The sequence below is a fragment of the Aptenodytes patagonicus genome, chromosome Z (assembly GCF_965638725.1).
Source record: "Aptenodytes patagonicus chromosome Z, bAptPat1.pri.cur, whole genome shotgun sequence".
NCBI classification, from domain to species: domain Eukaryota; kingdom Metazoa; phylum Chordata; class Aves; order Sphenisciformes; family Spheniscidae; genus Aptenodytes; species Aptenodytes patagonicus.
This window is the reverse complement of record NC_134982.1, coordinates 31,193,285-31,212,785: the sequence shown is the minus strand read 5'-3', so window position 1 is coordinate 31,212,785 and position 19,501 is coordinate 31,193,285. Positions and strand designations below refer to the sequence as shown.

Here is a 19,501-nt window from a genome sequence, read left to right as displayed (position 1 = left end):
AGGTACTTGGGCATTAGGGTAGCTTTTGTTCACTCAGATAATCAGTACAGGACTAGGATTGTCTAAATGTGAAGCCCACCTGTGTAGAATGCATTTACAAAGAAATGCTACTTTTTCAATAGATGGTGATCTATGGTTTGCAAAATAGAAGATTAAGGATTTGACATACATTTAAGACAGTATCCTTATTCAGGCTTTCCATTTTTCTCTTCCGCAGATCATGTCTTCATGGTGACTCAGAGGCCCAGGAGCTGTTAAGACAGTCGATAATTAGGAGGGTTGCTCCCTCCACTACCAGCAGATGAGATTATGTCAATATGAAACTCAGCTTCAGATTGTATTTCCTGCAAAGGATTAGAAGTAGGGAACTGTGAAAGTCCACATGAGAAGGGTATGGGGAACCATACTGAAGGAAAAATTAATTTGAGGTAAGAACAGTTTCTCTCGTTTGTTGCAGGGGGGACAATGCATGAGAAAACAAGGTAAAATATTGGTGGATGTTATGAATAAATGCAACTCTCCAGACAGCCCTTTCTTGAACAGTACAGTCCTGATTCACTCAACCATATAAAATTATAATTAGTCATGTCCCAAACTCAGCACAGACTTGCTGAATAGGCTGTTTAAATAAGATCCCTGTAGCAGACTTAGGAGTCATGACATAGGAAATGAATGCTAGTATAAAAAAAAAAAACCAGTTTCTCCCATAAGAAGCTGTAGCACGGCTAAAGTCTTGAGGCCAAAACCAGCTGTATGTAGATGCAAGAGTCATATGCTATTTCAAGCTAGAACTCGGATAATTTCTGCAGGTGAATATGACATCGCTGCACCCTGTACAAAAGCTACCGCATTGACCAAAAGATGCAGCATGAAATCCTAGCCTCACAGAAATGAGTGGAAGCCTTGCCACACATTTGACAGGATCATAACTTTATTAATCACTATGGCTAACAGAAGCTGGTGGAGCAAAGGAGTGCAATCACTTTGAGATAAGCCTACAGGGTGTGAATACACACCCAACCAAATTTTGCAGGGTGCCACAAACAGTGATGTGCAATTGCTTCTTGTAAAAATGACAGCAACCTCCTGCTTTATGGTGAACAGGTGGTAAAATTTTGTAGCTCAATGTTTGTGAGTCTCCAAATTGGAGCATGAAAACTTTGCCTATAAAAAGCACGTTTTGGAGCTTTTTCCCAGAGTCTGGCAAGTATCAGAGCTGGATATTTGGCTGGAAACAGACTTCTTGCTTAGAAGCATTCTTTGACATTTCTTGAGTAAATTTGCATTACAGACATTTAAAAACCAAAGCATTCAAGTGAGTGGCTTAACTTTTTTCCTGACTGAATGGGTAATTCAAGCATGCAAAGCCATGCTTGTGTTTACAGTCACGAATCTTCCTGTTCTGCTTTTATAGAGCACCTTACACTGGGAAACCTGTGCAGGAGTAGAGCTGATGTGCATTATGATAATACAAATAGTAAATACAGGAATAATCAGCAGCAGATGTGATCCTCTTGCAGCTTTTGCTGAGGAGTCTGTAGGAACATCACCCCAGTGCAGCAGGCCATACAACAAGGGACGAGGGAGCAGTCAGGATTCTTATAATTGAAATTAACTGTATGTTGTTTCAATTAATTGTTCCAATTAGTCTCTTCTTCTTTTCAGTTACGCCTTTCTGTAACAGTGTCATCTGGGATGCTGTGAGAAATTGAAAATGCCCTAATGGTCAGATGCTCATCAATTAAGGAACTTTCTATTTCTAATTAGCTCCCTGAGAAGAATTCATTGTAAGAATGAAAAATTTTATAGGTGGAATGAGTGAGGAGTTGTTTTTATTACAAGACTAATTTTCCTTTCAGTGATAGCATTATTTCTGTTGCCAAAAATAATTTTTAAAAAGCCTTAATATAGAAGAAAAGAAGGAAACAGCTGGTTTGTTTCTATCTAGCAAGGCTTTCTTGTTCTTGTGAGCTATCTTTCACAATGATTTAGTAGCTAGGGTGCAAACAACACAACATCTTTAAATAATTACAAAAAAAAAAATCCAAAATAATAATCCAAATTAAAACTACCAAAGCTACTTTTTATGAAGTCAGATCAAGAGGTACTGTCTCAGTTTTTTAGTCAATGAGACATTTCCTGACAAAGACCGAGAAAAAATGGTCAAGTTCTAGATCTGGTTAAAATATTTCTGGGTTTTTATTGGGTTTTTTTTTTAAATGGAAAACTGAAGTCTAAGATGCAGTTTCAAAAGTTTTCTTTTCTTTTTCCCCAATTTTTATTTGCACTGGAAGTTCACACAGTACTAAGAACAGTTGCTAGCAGTTGTTTCCCCTGAGGCTGTAAATGCAAAAGGACAGAAAGCTCTGCCTAAAAGCATGGCCTAATAGATGCTTTCTACCACAGCCTGTAACCTTCTCCAAATCCAGGTGTAAGTTTCACACTGCCTTGATATGCTAAGATTCAAGGTGACTGGTTTTTCAAATTTTTAAGTGTGGCACACAGCCTGCACCTTAAGCCAGACCTCCAAAACCTACACACTAAGCAAAGGCCTCCAATTTAAGAGCTTATCCACAAATGGAGCTATGCATGACTATGTCTAGGGTTAGGCAGTGCGTGAGTATAGCTCGTGAATGGATGCACCTTCCTTCCTACATGACTTTCAGACAGCAGAGCTGCCCAAGAAGCTGTGCATTTTTTCTGCTTATCCTCCATTAGGAATGCTGAGACAGATCTCCAAAGTTATTTAGTTGTGGCGTTGCTTCAGCTGTGGTGATCCAAGGACATTTTGTCACGTAGAGGTGACAAAACTTAGAGAAATGCACCATCTTACATATCAGCTATATTATATGTTACGAACAAATGGCACATGATGCCTTCATCAGCCTCTTTCATCTTCATCAAAGATATTTTAGCAACATGACCTAACTCAAATCCTTAGTCTTCCTGTCTCATTTCTGATCTTTGCCTAAGACAATAACTTTATAGTAATCACCACAGATTTGAGCACTGGGTTAATTCCCCCCCCCCCCCCCCCCCCTCGGCATATATGTGTATATGTACCTATACATATATAAATATATACATATATAAATATATATATACACATCTATGTGTTTTAACTAAGTTATAAGACAACTTCCATTGCAGCATTTGCTTATGATTTCCACGTAAAAAGTCTGCAGTTAACCAAAATGCTGAATGAAGTGAGGCTCATAACTTCTCCATCCTAAACCTTGTTTGTCAAAGGTTTCTGATACTTTTAGATCCTCTAAGTAAAAATAGGTTAAACAGCACCTGAAATAGTCCATTTTTGCTTCTAACCAAATTCATCATCTTTGCCGTAACATTTAAACGGTCATAAACTTAGGTTTTTGCATGCCTCTCTAGTGACAATATGATCCATTTAATAACCTTTAACATTGACACAGCAGGAGCATCAAAATCAGGTTTTTGGTAGATTACTTACCAAATAAAGTATTTTTATAGGTAGCTTTTGTACTTCTGATGTAAGTATTCTTCAAACACTTGTACCTTCTTACTCATTTGGGTGAAAAGAACAGAGCAGAGCACCTTACTCAAAAGCTGTAATAGGAATTTCCTCCCAGTCCTGTCCTACCAGTGAAAAGATTTATATAACCAATAATGATTTATACAGAAATGAACCCCATCTCCTTTTCTTATGATTTACGCCACTTTCTTGTGTTCTCGGGGGAGCAAGGAGGAAGATTACATTAGAACAAAACAGCGTTTGACAAACGATAAATCATGGCTTCTCAAAAGCCAGTCATGCATTTCTCTGTTTACACAGTATTCCTGGAGTGACAGTACAATGGCCCTGTCCATAAGCAGTGTGCAAGTTCACTTAACTCCCAGACCATACATCCTGCTGCCTCTTTTGTGCTGGCATTAGCAGCTACATGGCTGTGTTGTGAAAATGAAGCTTTTAATTTTTTGTGGGATAAATGTTCTGCAACATTAGTGAGCATTCCACATTTTTTTGGCTCATACTGATTGTGAAACCCACCATTAGTTGGGAGGATAAGAAAAAGAAGTGTTTATCAGTACAGTAAGCCCATATTTACAATGTTCTTCATCCTCTGTTCTGCATGGGAAAAGAGGACCAGCCAAAAGTAAATCAGTCAGAAAGTTACATGAATTGCCTAGGTTATCAGGGCGTGCTGTTGCTCTCTGCTCCTTCTCCATTTCCAACACCTTCTCACTTGATTGAATTGCCAGTGATACATGTGCTTCCTGCTAGCACTTCTCAAGTGTCCCTTCTTCTCCATGTTCATTCTTTGTTTAATGGCTATTTCTTCCTTCTTTTTCTTAATATCGAGCTCCTTAAATTCCTACTCTGTCTGTAGCTTCCATTTCTAGCTGATTATACTGCATAAAATAGGATTGTACAGCAGCCCTTTCAGGGATGAAGGAACTCCACCGTTTGCTTCTATCAGTTGGCATGCCCTGGTAAAGGGTTTCGGGTACCGTGTAATACTGAACTTCAAAATCTTTGACATACTGGGTTTTGCAGAGGGATGACTAGACTGCATGGTGATAGTAAAAAGAAAGAAGAGACATTGCATCCTTCAGTGTAATTAATTGTAGTAATAAGCTTCTGGATATTGTTTCTAGGTACCTTGGTATGTTTATTTAATATTGGGGTAATTTTTATTTTTATTATGCTCTTCTTTCTTATATAGAGAGGACTAAGAGCCAGAAAACATGATGTGTCTCAAAATAAGCCTGTTTGTTCTGTTTTTACATAATCTCAGAGACATGTCCACTGTCCTGTTTTGAATGAATTGTGAAGTGTCTGCAATTTTTTTTTTTTTTTTTAACAGAAAGAAATGCCCAGGGCATGCCAAGCAGGGTATGTTCTGGATCAAATATCCATGGACTGAGATATCAAAGACCCCTGCCACTGGTGAACACCAAACGGTTCACTACATGCAAAATGCTAATTTGTGTACACGTGGCAGTTTTTTAAGCGTGCTGCTGCAGAGCTCTTCATCCCAGATGACTGGTGATTTTGGCATTCTTTGGTTCAAGCTACTGTTTCAAGATGATCTATTGCCTCTTTTTGCGAGGGCGCGTTCCTGTCCCCAAAGGTCTCATGGCCAGAAGTACCCCTCTCGCCTGGCGCATTCAAAGGCTGTGCTGGAGTCAAAATTTCAGCCCAGCAAGGAAGGCTGGAGCCAGCCCAGGAGCTAAGGAGCAGCTTCAGGGAACAATGGAGCAGGAAAAGATGGGTCCTTAGGCACAAGGACTGAATCAAGCGATGCCACAAGGATCTTCCTTTTTGGGGCGAGTGAACTGGAGATCCTGGAGGCAGGGATGAAGGGATGGACTTCTAACTGCTCTGCTGAGGAAAAGGCTGTACTCCTTACCTGGAGGAGTCTTTTGCTGGCTGGGAACACACCTGGGTGAGGCAACCTTTCATGCGGGTCCCTGGTGGGACTGCAGTCTGAGTGATTGCAGGGTCTGAATCGCCTTCCCTGCAAGGTGTTTTGACGAACTTTATAACTACAGTCCCAATGTTTTGTGTGAAAACATGCCTTAGATTAAAAAGGTGACTTTTGGCTAAAATTACCAAATACAGTATTAGATGTTATAAAACGATTTTGTTTGCAGTGAAGCAGTCCAAATTACAGGTTACCTCTGTTCTTCTTTTTCCTTAGGGTCCTGGGGATCAAATTCTGATCTCAGGTAGTTCAAATCCTAGTTTCCCTTATAGACAACCCATAGAGAATAGGACATCTTGGGACCACCAGACTGGACTAATTAGCCAATTATATGCATACTTCTTGAAGGCGATTTCTGCAGGTTTTTTTGTGGAAGAGTTCTTGTCCAAAACAGAGGACACCGGTGAGCACACTTTTCATCCATCCACTGCTGTGGGTATTGTCTCATGCAATTCCAGAAACCTGTTCATGATACATTATAAAATTTGGCAAGTGATTGTAATGTACTTTAATAAAAGGGAAGCAGAAGCCAAGATTTAAAAAATGTTATTTAACCCATAGTCTCAAGACATTCATCATTACAGTAAATGTCTAATACTGTGTCTAATATTGCCAGTCTCAGCTAAAAAAGGAGATGAGTTGACTTCACAACCTTTCTTTCCAGGGCAGAACTTCTAGAAAGTCTCTTTCTCCTGGCTCAAACCTTGTCTATCTCACAGCAACTGTTGTTGTTGTTATTGTTATTACTGCCACCACCATCATCATCATCACCACCACTTGTAAACAAAACTCCATCATGTAGATATGCTACTTATGACTATTTTCTTGAGGATTTTTGAGACAGATGTTGTGTGCAGTGTGCTGCAGACTTAGTTTATCTCAAATTGCTATGTCAAATGTTCTTTTTTTGAGGACCACTTATTAGGGATGCCAATGGTAGCAGAACAAAATCAAAGACTACCTCTGTGTTTTATAGGAGAGGTAGCTGGACTGGCACTGGAGACTCTCTGACAAGCAGTAGTCAAATGTAAACCTGTAAGGCACCTATGCTAATGGCACACATCACTTTTAGAACTGTAGGAAAATGTGACATGCATTGGGTGATATAAGATATAGCCCGTGTGTTTCTGAGTGTGGTAAGCTATAAAATAATGGTGTCATCATGCAGCTCCAGACTGTTCACTCCTAGCTTCTCAGGCCAGATCCTGGACTTCCTTGACCTAAGGCGAGAGGGGTCAGGAGAGACCATTGCTTTCATACCTAACAGCTGCTGATGAGCTGTGAGGACCCTCAAGGGTCTGCCCTCAAGGAACAGCAGAAGGCCAACAACAGTCTAAAAACAGTGTAAAACAAACAGCTTAGGCTTTCTTACAACCTTCACCAAATTTTTTTAAGTATAGATTACAGAGTGCCTTTATTGCACTATACTAAATTAATTAAACCCACCACAGATTCCTCAGTTCTAGTATTAGCCACGGTTGTAGGGAATTGACCAGGAACTGATTATGAAAATACCTTTATCCTCCTCATTTGGCTATAAAATTTTCATCTTCTCAGATGATGCACTGCAAGCCTTCAGCATTAGGAGCTATAAATTATTAACTTCTGGAAAAATTATTTAAAATATGTGGTGGAAAAGGGCAATGCCGAGATAGAGCTTAAACAGGCCACTAGCCAGAGGCCATGAGACCTGTGCAGAGCTTTTTCTTGGGTGTGTTTTATCCCGCTGTTTATCAAACAGACCTTTTTGGGTCAATTTCTCAGACCTGGCTTCTTTTTTATACTTTCATTTGTGATCCAGCTATTTTGAAAGAAATAGCATTGTCAGGACAGGAGACCCTTGAACAAGGGTGTACCTGGACGGTACAGAGCTGGCAGATGATGCTACTGAAACTGAAAAAGCATTAGGGCTTCTCTCACCTTTGCCAAAAGCTAAGAACAACTCCACCAGCAGTCTGGATGGAGGAGGAGTGAAACAGAGGAGGGAATTTATCCTGCTACTCTACTGTCCTCCTGGGTACGCCAAGGAAACCACAACTGCATCTGGGGCTTTTCTGCTTAAGGGTACCAACAGCTGAGCTACAGAGCGACAGATTAGCATACCTGAGAGGAGAATCAGATAGCAAATAAGTTTATTCAAATCCTTTGAAAAGACACCCTGTATCTTCAAATCTTTATCTGGGGCTTTTTTACTGTGGTATGCAATCTATTTTGTGATGGCCAGCCTGTTAAAGTGGTCACAGACAATGATTAGTGCTAGTGTGAGCCAAAATGTAGTTATTCGGTTTCCATTTTGTAAGGTTTACATTACATAGATAGCTTATAATAGAAAAAATAATTCAGTAATTACGTTCCTCTCTGGAACAAATGGACCTATGGGTATTCCCAAAAGATATGGTTCAAATTAGTGCTGATCAAGTCATAGTGTCTGCATTTGCCTCATGTACTAGCACTTCTAATCAGCCAGAGCATGGCTCAGTGCCTACACTATACAGCTTTTCCTGCTAGATATCTTCAGTGGATACCCAAAAAGCAGCTGAGAGTGCTGTCGAGAATGATTGACCAACCTTACTGGCTCCTTGCATTTTTAGGGACTTTGTATTCAATTCTCTAGCTACAGACCTTAGGGATCCAAGGAATTTTGAAGACAGCAATTTTTCTGGATCTGAGTTAGACAAGCTTCAAGGCCCGTATTAATAGGAGATGCTACTCAGTGAATACTTCAGTCTTTAGATTTAATTTTTCTTCCTCTAATGCTGCAAAGGGAAGTGGTGTTTCCAGCACTTTAAGCAGCCAGGATCCTCATCCCATTGGTTTATACCGCTGAGACCACCAGCCACTCGAGATCTCTTCAACCCAAGGATTTAAAGTGCGGCTGACTGGTGAGGCATCTTTGCTTAACAGTAGTAACAATTGTAGTAACAACTACTTTGTTAAGACAAATTGTAGCCTGTGCAGAGGGTTTTGATTCTCCATAGGAAAGATCCTTTCTGATTTCAGTAACAGAAAGGAATATAGACAGAGAGAATGTCAAAATAAGCAGAAATCTAGGAATGGCCTTTGCTATTATTAAGCTTTTTACATCTGGAAAGGAAGAGAGGTGGTGCTTACCACTTCCTGAAGGGTGTCTTCCTGCAGCTGAATGAAGGTGCTGTTACAGTGTTGTGCTGGTTTATCTGTGCCAGATAGTTTAAGATAGCATGGATAAAAAAAGCAAGGCACACCTAGTGGCACGCACTCTCCTGTGTGCCAGCAACTTGAACGTAAGCTGTTCAGGGAACTGGGCTGTTCATTCTCTTCGAGCTATAGCCCATTAAGTTGCTTGCTAACTGCGTAAGTAATAGCACTGGTTAGCTGTAAAGGTTCTTAATTTCCTTTGGGAATGGGATAACAACATATCTGAGGTTTGAATGTGCTTATGGAGGGACTACAACTCAGCTACATCTAGCAGGATCTGCTTTGCTTCTAGTTTAGCTAAATTCATTTGTTAGGCAGACAATTTGTCAAAATTAGCTATTGTTTGTTGGGTATTTGTGACTGTACAGGAGGAGATGTTCCTGAAAGTCCACTTCCTCTTTAAACTGAAGGATTAAAATTATTTATAGTAATTATTGATACTAAACTCCAAAGCGTGTGGTGGAGGAAGTAGTATCTCCAGTGCATTTCACACTTTGCTTTCTTGTTGCAGCACAGCAACACAATTACCTTCTTATAACACCCTCTAACAACTTAAAACATCTCATAACCAGAATCTTCTCTGATCCCTCTCTTTCCCCAAAATCAGCACAACTCCAGTCCTCACAATCACAGGGCATTGCACCTCTTAATTCAAGCCCCTCCACTGACATCCCCCACATAGACCAAGTAAGAGCCTGGGTACAGGAAAAAGCTTTGCTGCTCACTTGTGGCATATCGTTATGGTGTGGAACAAATATCTCCATTTAGTAGTATCTACTGTTGACTTGCTGCAGGGTTTTTACCTTGCTTCTGAAATGTGCAAAGAACATTCACAGGACAGATGTCTAAAATAGTTGAAATGGGGAGAGAGAAAGAAGAGGAAAACCTGAAAAGGCCATAGGTTACTTACATAAATTGGAGTTTTAGAGGCAACAGTTTTAAAGTAAATTTAAAAAAGAGAAGAAATTATGGAAGGTAATACATTCAGGTAGCAAGTACTATACTGTTGGAAGTGCTACCGTAAGTCCTTGCTATGTAAGTGGTATATTTTGCAAGAACAAGGGCTTGACACAGTAAGAGATGCTTTTGCAACTTCCCAATTTCATCTCAAGCAAAAGATGAGGTTTGAAACCAAATTGGTCTTCTGGACTTGGAGAGAGATTGGTTATCTGGTTGGAAACCATCCACAACACCTTTAAAGATGATGTTCTCAGCTGGTGTATTACTCTGCCTCATGCCCTCGTAATGCAGTGTTTGATACTTGCAAACAAGAAGATGTCCTCCAGGCTCGATAGCCAAGGGAGATGATTCCTATGGATAAACTTCTGACTCCATTATAAACTGCACAGCTAATGGAGATCCTGGAGCTCGTTCCAAAGAAACCAGCAAATCTATTGCATGAGTCCAATGGCTCAGGACTAGTCATGGGCAGGTCCTGTCAGATGCTGAGTGCCCTTGCCTTGCAGATCACAGCACCCATTGACTGGCACTGGGTTGTGTGGAACAAGAGCTGTAGCCCCACTTCAGACTGCTATATTCCTACCTGTGAAAATCTGCCCTGGAGTTTCAAAAAGTGAGGTTTTCTTTCCTAAAAAAAATCTTTCTTTTGTCACTATTGCAAAATAATTCCCTTTCCAAGTTCAGAGATGTCTGCCATTGTGTGGGCAAATCCACACAAACTTTGGAAAAGGCTATGAAATCTCTGAGGATAAGGTGCTGTTCATTTATACAAAATATCCCCAGCACCACCAGAGCAGAGAAGTTTTTTTCTGAATTTCTAAAAATTTCCTAAAAACTGGGAGACTCTGCATTTAACTGTATTTTTGTAGTGCCTTGTGCTAGACCTGGGTCCTCTCATTTGGGCATCTCTTGGTTTTGGCTGTCATGTGCCTGCTTGGAGTTGCCTAACTTTCTTAGGCATATTGGCTGTATACAAATTGTTTGGTCCAGACATTAGCTGTGTGGAGTACAAGGCGCAAAGCTGTAAGCTATCTTCTGAAAATGGCTGGAGTTCAGTGGGTAAAACTGAGCAGTGCCTTCATTTACTTATCACAGCCTGAGAAATGGAGAAGTTTGGCACAGCCTGCATCCAGCCTTCAATAGAGTGAATTAGAGTAATCCAGCTCAGAAGTGATCATGCCTGGGTCATTGTGACCATTGCTTATCTGGGGAGAAGGGATGACTCCTGCTCAGCTGGAGGTGATAAAAGGCCTTCTTCCAGGCTTAGTACAAATATCCTGAGGGCTTAACTTGATGCACGTTGAGAGATGCTGTATGGAGGATAAGGACAATCGTTAGGCTAGTTCTTCAAAGGATTTCTACTCCCTAATCAGCACTAACTCAGCCATACTGGCTCCTCTTGAGATCCACCTCAGAGGCATGCTGATGCCCTGAACAGACTTTTAGTGTTTGCTGGCAGTAGCCATGAGTCCTGTTGAGCTCCATTATTGAAAGGCCTGAAGCAATCCTGGCTGTGCTCCCTCTGGGACCCGTCTTTTGGTCTTTGCGCACGAGGACAGTATCTGCCCACATGACAGTTGCACTGCTCAAAATCTGGGTTATATTCCCAGGCAAGCTGTTGGTCATATGTACAGAGCTGAGAAGATAGTCACAGCCAGCAGCAAACTGATGTTCCCCCGAGGAAAGAAGGAGAACTAAGGCTATTAATGCCTGACTCACTCCTGTTGCAGCTGCTCCAGGGGCTGAGCACCTCTATTCCTACGCTGACAGCTTGTGGAAAACCACTAGTAAATACAGTCTTACAGGCTGTAAGATAATTTTCCATGCCGTCAAGGGTGTGTGGACTCTCTCCCAACTCCTCTAAAGCTTCTTCTTCCATAAGTGCTTGTCACTCATCATCCATCTTTCAGTTGCCTGAGAGCTGCTCTCCTTGGTCAGCCTGTGGAAGTCCAGGGGGAGTCCTGTGTGTATCCAGACCACTATTATGCTGCTACTGTTGCAATGTGTATTGTGTTCATTGCTATCAGCCTCTATCACAATATGTTGTTTTTCAGCATGTATTTACTGGACAGCCATTTCCTCTGCTCCGAGAGGCACCATTTTCTGTCCTTAATCAAAGCCCTGGGAATGAAAACAGCAGCTCTGTCATGTACCGCTTCCCCTTTTCCCATAGAGGGTTTGGGAGCATAAAGCCAGAGGTGGCTTACCTAATTTCTGAGCAATAACAGCTTTATTAGCCAGACTTAGCAGCTGGGCAAAGAAGAGGGTGGTACACACAGGCTTAATCATAGAAATTAAGCTATTTCTGTAACAAAATTGCGTTACTAAAGGTTTGCACAAAATAATTCTCATAACCTCATGCAGCAAACTGGTATAGTAAGGAGAATGCCTTTTCAATTAAATACATCAAATCCTTTCTCAAACATTTAACAAACCAATCAGTGTATTTTGACAAAACACTGTCTATTCTTCTTGCTGAGAGTGCAGCATTTGTTCATCTTCTAGCTGCAAACAGTGAACTAAAGATATGAAACAAAGCTGATGATTTTAACACAGTGTATTGATTTGTGCAGTTTCATTATGCTTGGAAAAGGGGCATTTTTTTATTCTGCATACAGATGCTTCCTATAGCAGGCAGCTGAAACATCCTAAATGTGCAGTGTGATTTTCCAGCAAGAAGATCTCTCAGGGTTCTAAAAACAGGCGTTTGCGTTTCGCAAATATGGAAAAAATAACAAATGGCAATTCTCACCTTAAAAGTGATGGGAGGAGAAGAGGAGGAAATTAGACAAAGTGTTTTCCCTTTGACGCTATAGTCAGGTGCAAGTGTATACTTTAGGTAGTATCTTTCCAGTTAAGTTCCGTATATATATATATTCATATCCATATATAATATAAGTTCCATATATCTTCTCTGTATCAAAGATAATGCATGCTCCGTAAGAATTATTGTGTATACAAAGGAAAATAATATCAGCATAAAACAATTGGAATGACAGATGGGTACATATGACAAACAAACAGACTGTAGGTTTTTGACATTCTTCCTTTAGTTCCACTTGCATTATTTTGTAGAGGAGATGAGTTATTTTTAATTCTCCATAGTATCTAACACAGCAATGCTCCTCCCAGTCAACAGAAGATAATCAATACGAAAGAACCTGTCGTATGGATAATTAAGAAATAGAGAAGTTAATGCAAATACTCTAACATCTGTTAAAGGCTATGGCATTTATTTTAAGCATCTTGAATGGCTCTGAGCATGTTCAGTAGGACATATGTGTCAACCCACATGGTCTGGCTGGACTCCTGTGGAAATCAGTTAAGGGACAGTTTGTTTTCTTCAACTTATTCTTTTGTAAGACACTCTCTGGTTGGAAATCTTTGATAAACATTAGTAAGCACAGCTAAAACCCTAATTCATGAGTCTTTGCATTTGCTCAATCCTTGAGACAGAGACAGGCATAAATGGGCATTTTCACCATTACAACTCAAGGAATGGGTTGTCTTTCTTTAGTATGGTTGAACAAATGCAGCTTTTGCATGTAGCCAATGTGTTAGTGAATTACACTAGTTTGAAAAGAAAGAAGTGTACAAATGCATTGGTTATTTTTATCCCATTCAGAGTCTGATTGCTCTCAATAATAATGAGATTATAAAGGGTTTTTTGGACTGATGATCAAAGCATATGGCATGCTTCCTAAACTGGAAAGGGGGAGGTGGAAAAAAAAAAAAAGGGACCGGAAAAGATTTGGAAAGATGTAGAAAAGGACGCCTCCTTTCAGAGAGAAAGAAGCTCTGCCAGTTGCTCTTGACGAGGTTGTTCTCTGTTCAGATTGTTTATGTAAGTGTGTATTTATGCTTGGCAAGGTAGGACATGGCAAACCACAAATAAAACAAGATTCTTTGGGAGCAAAACCCTGTAAATTATGTGAAGCTGATGATATGCTACTGGACAACATTTCTTGGGCTGAGTGAACTTTTTTCACTGAATAAGCTTCCTTATTTAAATTATTTTGTGTGCTAATTTTTTTCTTTCTTGGTTGACAATATGGTTTCAAAGGGGACTCTTCAGTGATTTTTGAAGTAATTCTTAAAAGACTGATAAGGTAGAATAATTAATTAGAGGCTCTTGACATTTTGAGATAAGTCTGGCCTGCTTAGCAAGGAAGACATGACGGAGGAACTATAGACTTGATTAAAGCAAGACTTAGGCCTATCAGACATGAATAGGTCATTTGGTGATTACATAAACGTTGCTTACAGAAGTTCTGTGTGAGTAGGATGGTGTATCAAAGTGATGCTTTCTGCCAGAAATCTGGGGTTGGGGAAGGGGGAAAGTGAAGGAGGATGTCAGCTGCATAAAATAAATTGCTACTCTTGAAGAACTGTTGAATGACAAAGGATATAAGTGACATAAGTTTAGTTGCAGCTACCAAAAAATATGTTCAGTATAGAGTAGACTGACCTGGATTTCCCCTCTTCTGTAAGGGAAAGGAAAATACAGACAGAGTCCTAGTGTACTGAGTTTTTAGGGTAATTTCCTCCCTCCCTACTTCCCTGTGAAATCATGGAGCTGTTTTTTGAAAAAGCACACTGCAAAGTGCTACAGATCTCCTCAGGCTTTGAAGATACTGTAGCTGCCCTCATGCAGTGCGCCCTGACCTAGTGAGCCAAACAGAATCCCCTATCACTGCACCAGCAGTGCTGCTCCCTGAGCCTGTGAGGGGACTGACAGGGTGCTCTGCCATGAGATAGTGGAGCCCAGGGCATTCATATCTTCTCATGGGGCCTCTCCATGAGGCTGGAGGAAAGCTGCACACCTGCTTCCAGACTCTGTGATCCACTTCTTTCCCTAGCCACAGTCTTTCTTCCCTCCACAGATACAGGCATCACCTATTTTATCTGGTGAAGCAGGCTACTGCATTGACCAATTTACTCCCTAAAGTAATTTCTTTTCAGGAAAGCTAAGGCGAATCAACTGAGAGTGTGAAGATGAAGTGTTGAATTAAACCATGTTATACTGCTGTGGAAGCTCCCATTCAGGTGTAACATTATTAGCTTGCAGCAGCTTTCTCCTACTCAGGGGCAGGAGAAAGATGACTTCACTGTCGTCGAAGAACAACTGTACAGGAGTGAATGGGAGTCCTCACACAGGGTGAAGGGCTAATGATCTTAATTTATACTCTGAATTGATGTACTTCTACAGTCCTTATGTGGCAAACCCAAACTAAATGCCACAAAGAAGTCTGATTGAGTTTTTTGATTATTACTTTTGGTAGTGATGCATTTTTAAAAGACAAACAAGAACCCCTGTGTTACCTGCTTAATTTGGGTGCCCGTGTCAGGCACTTGGTTACATCTCAGTTTTCACCTCTAGTCCCTGTCCCCACATCAAATCATTCTGCAGGAGTCTGGGAGTAAGTCAGTCCTGAGCTGGCACAGGGACCTTTTTGACATGAAAACACACATTTTGAATGCAAGAGCTTTGTGTGACCTTCTCATCTGGTTCATTTTACTGTTCTGCCTAGCTGCTGTTACATGTCATGTCGCAGATTTCCCATTCTCTTGAGTCCAGCCCCCAGCAGTTTAATGGAGCTACGGCAGTGTGCAGATCGCAGGCGTGCAATTGCACCCTTTTTCCACAAGTGATTATTCTCTATTTTGGTGACTTGAACCACCAAACCAGAGGTTTCCCACCCTTTTTTTTTTTGTGTATCCCAGTCCTGTAAGTCTAGAAATTACATCCACATGGTCCACATAAAGTAGCTAAGTAAAGACAGCCTGCTAGCAGGAGGATCAGTCTTGCTGTGCAAGGTGTCCCTCTTCCTTGGGAAGCATTTAGGCATTCACAGATTGAAAACCCCTGCAGAAAATCCAGTGGAACAGTAAATGCCTCCAGATCTCCTTTAGTGCCTGCTTTATTTGATAAGAGGTTTGTTTACATGGTTTAATACCTTTAATTAGTCTGCATTGTTGCTGAACTGCTGCTGTAGTTTGCATTACAATTGTTCTTTGAGATTGGTAACTGAATAAATTTTCTTCAAGTATTTACTACTCTTAACACTTTGTTTTATGTCCACATTTCACGGGTCCCTGTGCAAAAATATTGGCTTTTGATTGGGCTCAGCAGGTATTCCTGTGACCAGTCTGACCAGCTGTCTTCTTTCTCTTTCTTTTGTGTTCACAGATCAAATTTATCTCACAGAAACAAATGCTGCCAAGTGGTTTGTATTAATAATGCATTGAAAGCTGCAGCCACATCTGATGTTTTCTCCTACTCTTGAGGAAAAGGATTACTGTGAACCTTGAATGTTCCTTTCGTTCCTCCAGTCGAAGTGATCATGAGGGCTCTTGAGGTACTCAAGGAAGGCTTATAGGAATGTAAGTGGGCTTTTCTGAAAGAAAAAAAAATCCTACTTTTTCAGTTAGTTCCAAAGGAGTGTGTCTCCTGCCATGGAGGAATCCTGCTCAGATATAAGAGGTCTGGAATGACATGCTACCTAGTGGATTAAAAATGGATACCACTCTCAGTTAAGTTACCCAGTGTTATGCAGGATTGTTTCCTGCGATGTCTTTTTGTTGTTAGTTTTTTTCCCTGGCTCATACTTAAAGGAGCCAAAAGATGGAGGTTTTTCATCTCATCCCCACAGTGGAGGTCAGCTAGGCTCTGAACATGCTTTGTTGCTCTCTAAATTGCATTCCGCCTTTGAACATCTGTGTCATTGAGGCAACCAGATCTAAACCCCTCTACTGGGGTCCCAGGGGCCTTGGCACTGTTATGAAGTCCTGCAGTCTGGGAGCAGGAGTGAGGTGCCTGTGCTCCCTGTCCCTGCATGGGATATTGATGAGTAGTGGCGCATACTCAGCTAGGAGGTGCACAGAGAGAGCAAATAGGACATGGTATGCATGCGTATTTGAAATCCTATCCATCTCTGTTGGACCCAGCTTTACTGGATGGCCTAACAGCCCGCACAGCAAATGAGGGACCAATGTATGTGTCCTAGGATCTTTTCCCAGTGTCATAACTTTTTTTCATAACACACAGTTAGTTACAACAGGAAATGTTGAGGGTATCTTCTCCCTCACTCATACTAGACCAAACCCGTTAGTGCTCTCTCCTGGCAGCTGGAAGGTGTGGCTGTGAACTGGTATTGAGAAGAATTGTGCTCTTAGCCCTATGGAAATGCTGTGGTAAGAGGCAATGCATCTCCAAGTTACACAATATCTTTTTTCCATTCTCTCTGGCAGCAAATCCATGCTTAAGCCATCATGGTCAGCCTCGGGAAGTTACTCTGAAAGATTTTGAGCTACTTCCTATTCAACACATGTTTCTTAACATGCATTTTTTTGAACAAGATCTCATTGTACTTTCTGTTTTAGTTTCTGTCTTTTCTTTTGTCGTTCTCTATTTCCTTTCCTGTCATTGAATTGATAGGTGTGATGAATACTAGCATCAGCTGTGCACATCCTTTCATTTCTTTTCCAGCCTATAATGCAAATGTTAGACCAGGTGCTGGGTCTTCCATGCTTCCTGCTACATCTGTCTCTATAGGTCCTCATGAGGCAAATGCACTTACATAGGTAATTATCTTGGGTTTGCATTTCTTTTTTCAATTTGTAATCCAATTGACAGTACTCATTTCCAAACCTGTGTCTGTGTAGAGCACTTTGTAATTTCTGACACAGTAAGAATCAAAATCTAAATGGGATCTGTTATGGCCAGTGGAATTCCATTCTAGAAGGCAGGCAACATGCAGGGTGGTAGTTAGTTGGTTTTAATGGCACTAGATGTTTCGGTAGACTAACACTTTCACACCTGACATTGCAGGCTGACCCTGCGGAAACTGATAAGGCCACATCAAAGGAGTGAATGGACCATTTGCTGATTTTATAAATCAGACATCAGCATCTCAGAAATGTCTGCATCTGCATTCTGGGGAGACCTGCAAAAGTAAACTGCGCTTCCTACAGAAGAGAAAATTGTAACCAGTGACTGAGAGTCAGCAAACTCTTTTGAAGTTCAAATAAATTTTTATGTTCAGTTGGTCACACTGGTGCATTTATGGGCTGGTGTTTGACTAGGACAGTGGTCTCAAGCATGATTTGTTGGCTTTCGAAGTAATGGAATACCAACCAAAAGAAATTGGAAACTATCGGTTTAGTGGGATTATTTCTTTTCTTGTTTTAGTGGTGCCTAGCACACCTACAACTCTATTGCACGCAGTTTCTCATATATGCATTGATTAAAAACAGCTCTTGAGTCTCTGCAGGTTTAACTGGAGATACCTGCTGGATCCCAGTAGGAAGGTGTCTGAAACTGTTTGAATGTTCCCCATACCTTGTTCTATCTTTTATAATATATCTCCCCTAGGAATGAGGCCATTTACGATCATGTGTGTGTGACTTTTTTTTTTTTTTTTGTGGTGCATGCACATCCTCAGAGTATGTTACAGAAGGGCAAAGGAAACCTGAGGGTGACAGGTTTAAATGGTGGGTGGGATTCTTGGTCTGCGTACCACATGCTGGTGTGATGGGGTAGCAGGAAGATGAAGAGAGTGAAACAAGCTGATGTCCTGATGGAAGGAGAGATTAGCGGTGAGACTGGAGCTTGTGTAGGGAGAATAACAGATGTAAGTAAGAGAGATGGGAAAAGGAAAGGAGATTGTGAGCAGCTGAATGTCTATAGGGGTTAGCCTGCGGGGGTAGAAAATTGAATGGGAAGGAAAAGAGTGAGTTAGGAGAAGCTAGAAAGCTCAGAGAAAAGGGAATACTAATGTGAGGAGGAGGTGGTTTGGGAAGAGTGGATGAGTTTTGGCATGGTGGAGAATAGAAGAATGTATGTGCTGATGTATTTGCACTGCCAAAAGATAGGAGTTCTTCAAGTCTAGGAACACCAGCCAAAATCTATTACTGGGGAGTTAAGTGAAAGTCCTGTTCTGCCAAGAAGTGTTCTGTTAGTTCCCCACTACATCCCGCTGCTGTGATAAAGAAATGTGATTTTTACACACAATTGTTCAATAGAATATGCATCCTATTGTGACAACACAATTTTTAGTGAACCCAAAACAGTTTGATGGAGGAAGATAGATTTTAAAGGAAAATGCTGTGAATTTCATGGGAAGATGGAAGAGAGAAGGAAAATCATCAAAGTAACTTTCAGGCCATCATTTTGCTACACTGTTCAGTGCTTATCATACTCCTCTCTGCAGAGAGAGACTTCACAAGGCCGGGGCTCTTCCCAAGTCACTTTGAAGATGTAAGTGGCTTGTGAACCTTGTGCTGGGTCTGTGCACACAGGTATATTTTAGCCTTAAGGCATAGCTTGTGCTGGAGTGAAGCATGAATATTAAAGCTGGGTTTTGGCACAAGGGTGTGTTCTGTCTTCTGATCTAAGCAATCAGGGTTGCCAGGAAGCTGGAGTTGCCAGTGATTACTTGTGCAGAGTTTACCCCTTTGGCCAGGCCTTTGCTTACTGATAGATCATTTCTGTAGCAGGACAAGGACGCTTCACTTCTCAGGGAATTAATACAACCACCAAATTTTACAATGACGCAGATCAAGCCAATGAATGTCACTTACGTTCCTGTAAATTAATAGAAAGGGTAGGCTTATTAAATCGTCTTCAGGAAGGCAAAGTGTAACGAGGAGACTCAGTTTCTTTTTTACACTTACTCTAAGGTAGCCATAAAGTGGATTATACAAATCAGTGCCAAAAATATTGGATAATAAGATGGCATCAGATTTTTATATCTGGTGCCCTTTACTGTCTCTGCTCAAAGATGCTCTAAGGCATTCCAGAGAAGATTTCCCACAAAACACAAAATGGGATCTGATAAGCAAACTCTTGACTATAAAATATATTAAGACTTATCCCTTTCTATAATCCTCCTTTAAAA

General features: G+C 40.9%; 1 long non-coding RNA gene across 1 annotated transcript; it reads left to right on the top strand.

Annotated features, from left to right (window-relative positions):
• Positions 1–225: 225 nt before the first annotated feature.
• Positions 226–17,646, top strand: LOC143172847 (uncharacterized). The gene is made up of 3 exons (XR_012997421.1): positions 226–428; positions 15,793–15,986; positions 17,434–17,646. It is a non-coding gene; the product is annotated as an uncharacterized LOC143172847 (long non-coding RNA).
• Positions 17,647–19,501: the final 1,855 nt, after the last annotated feature.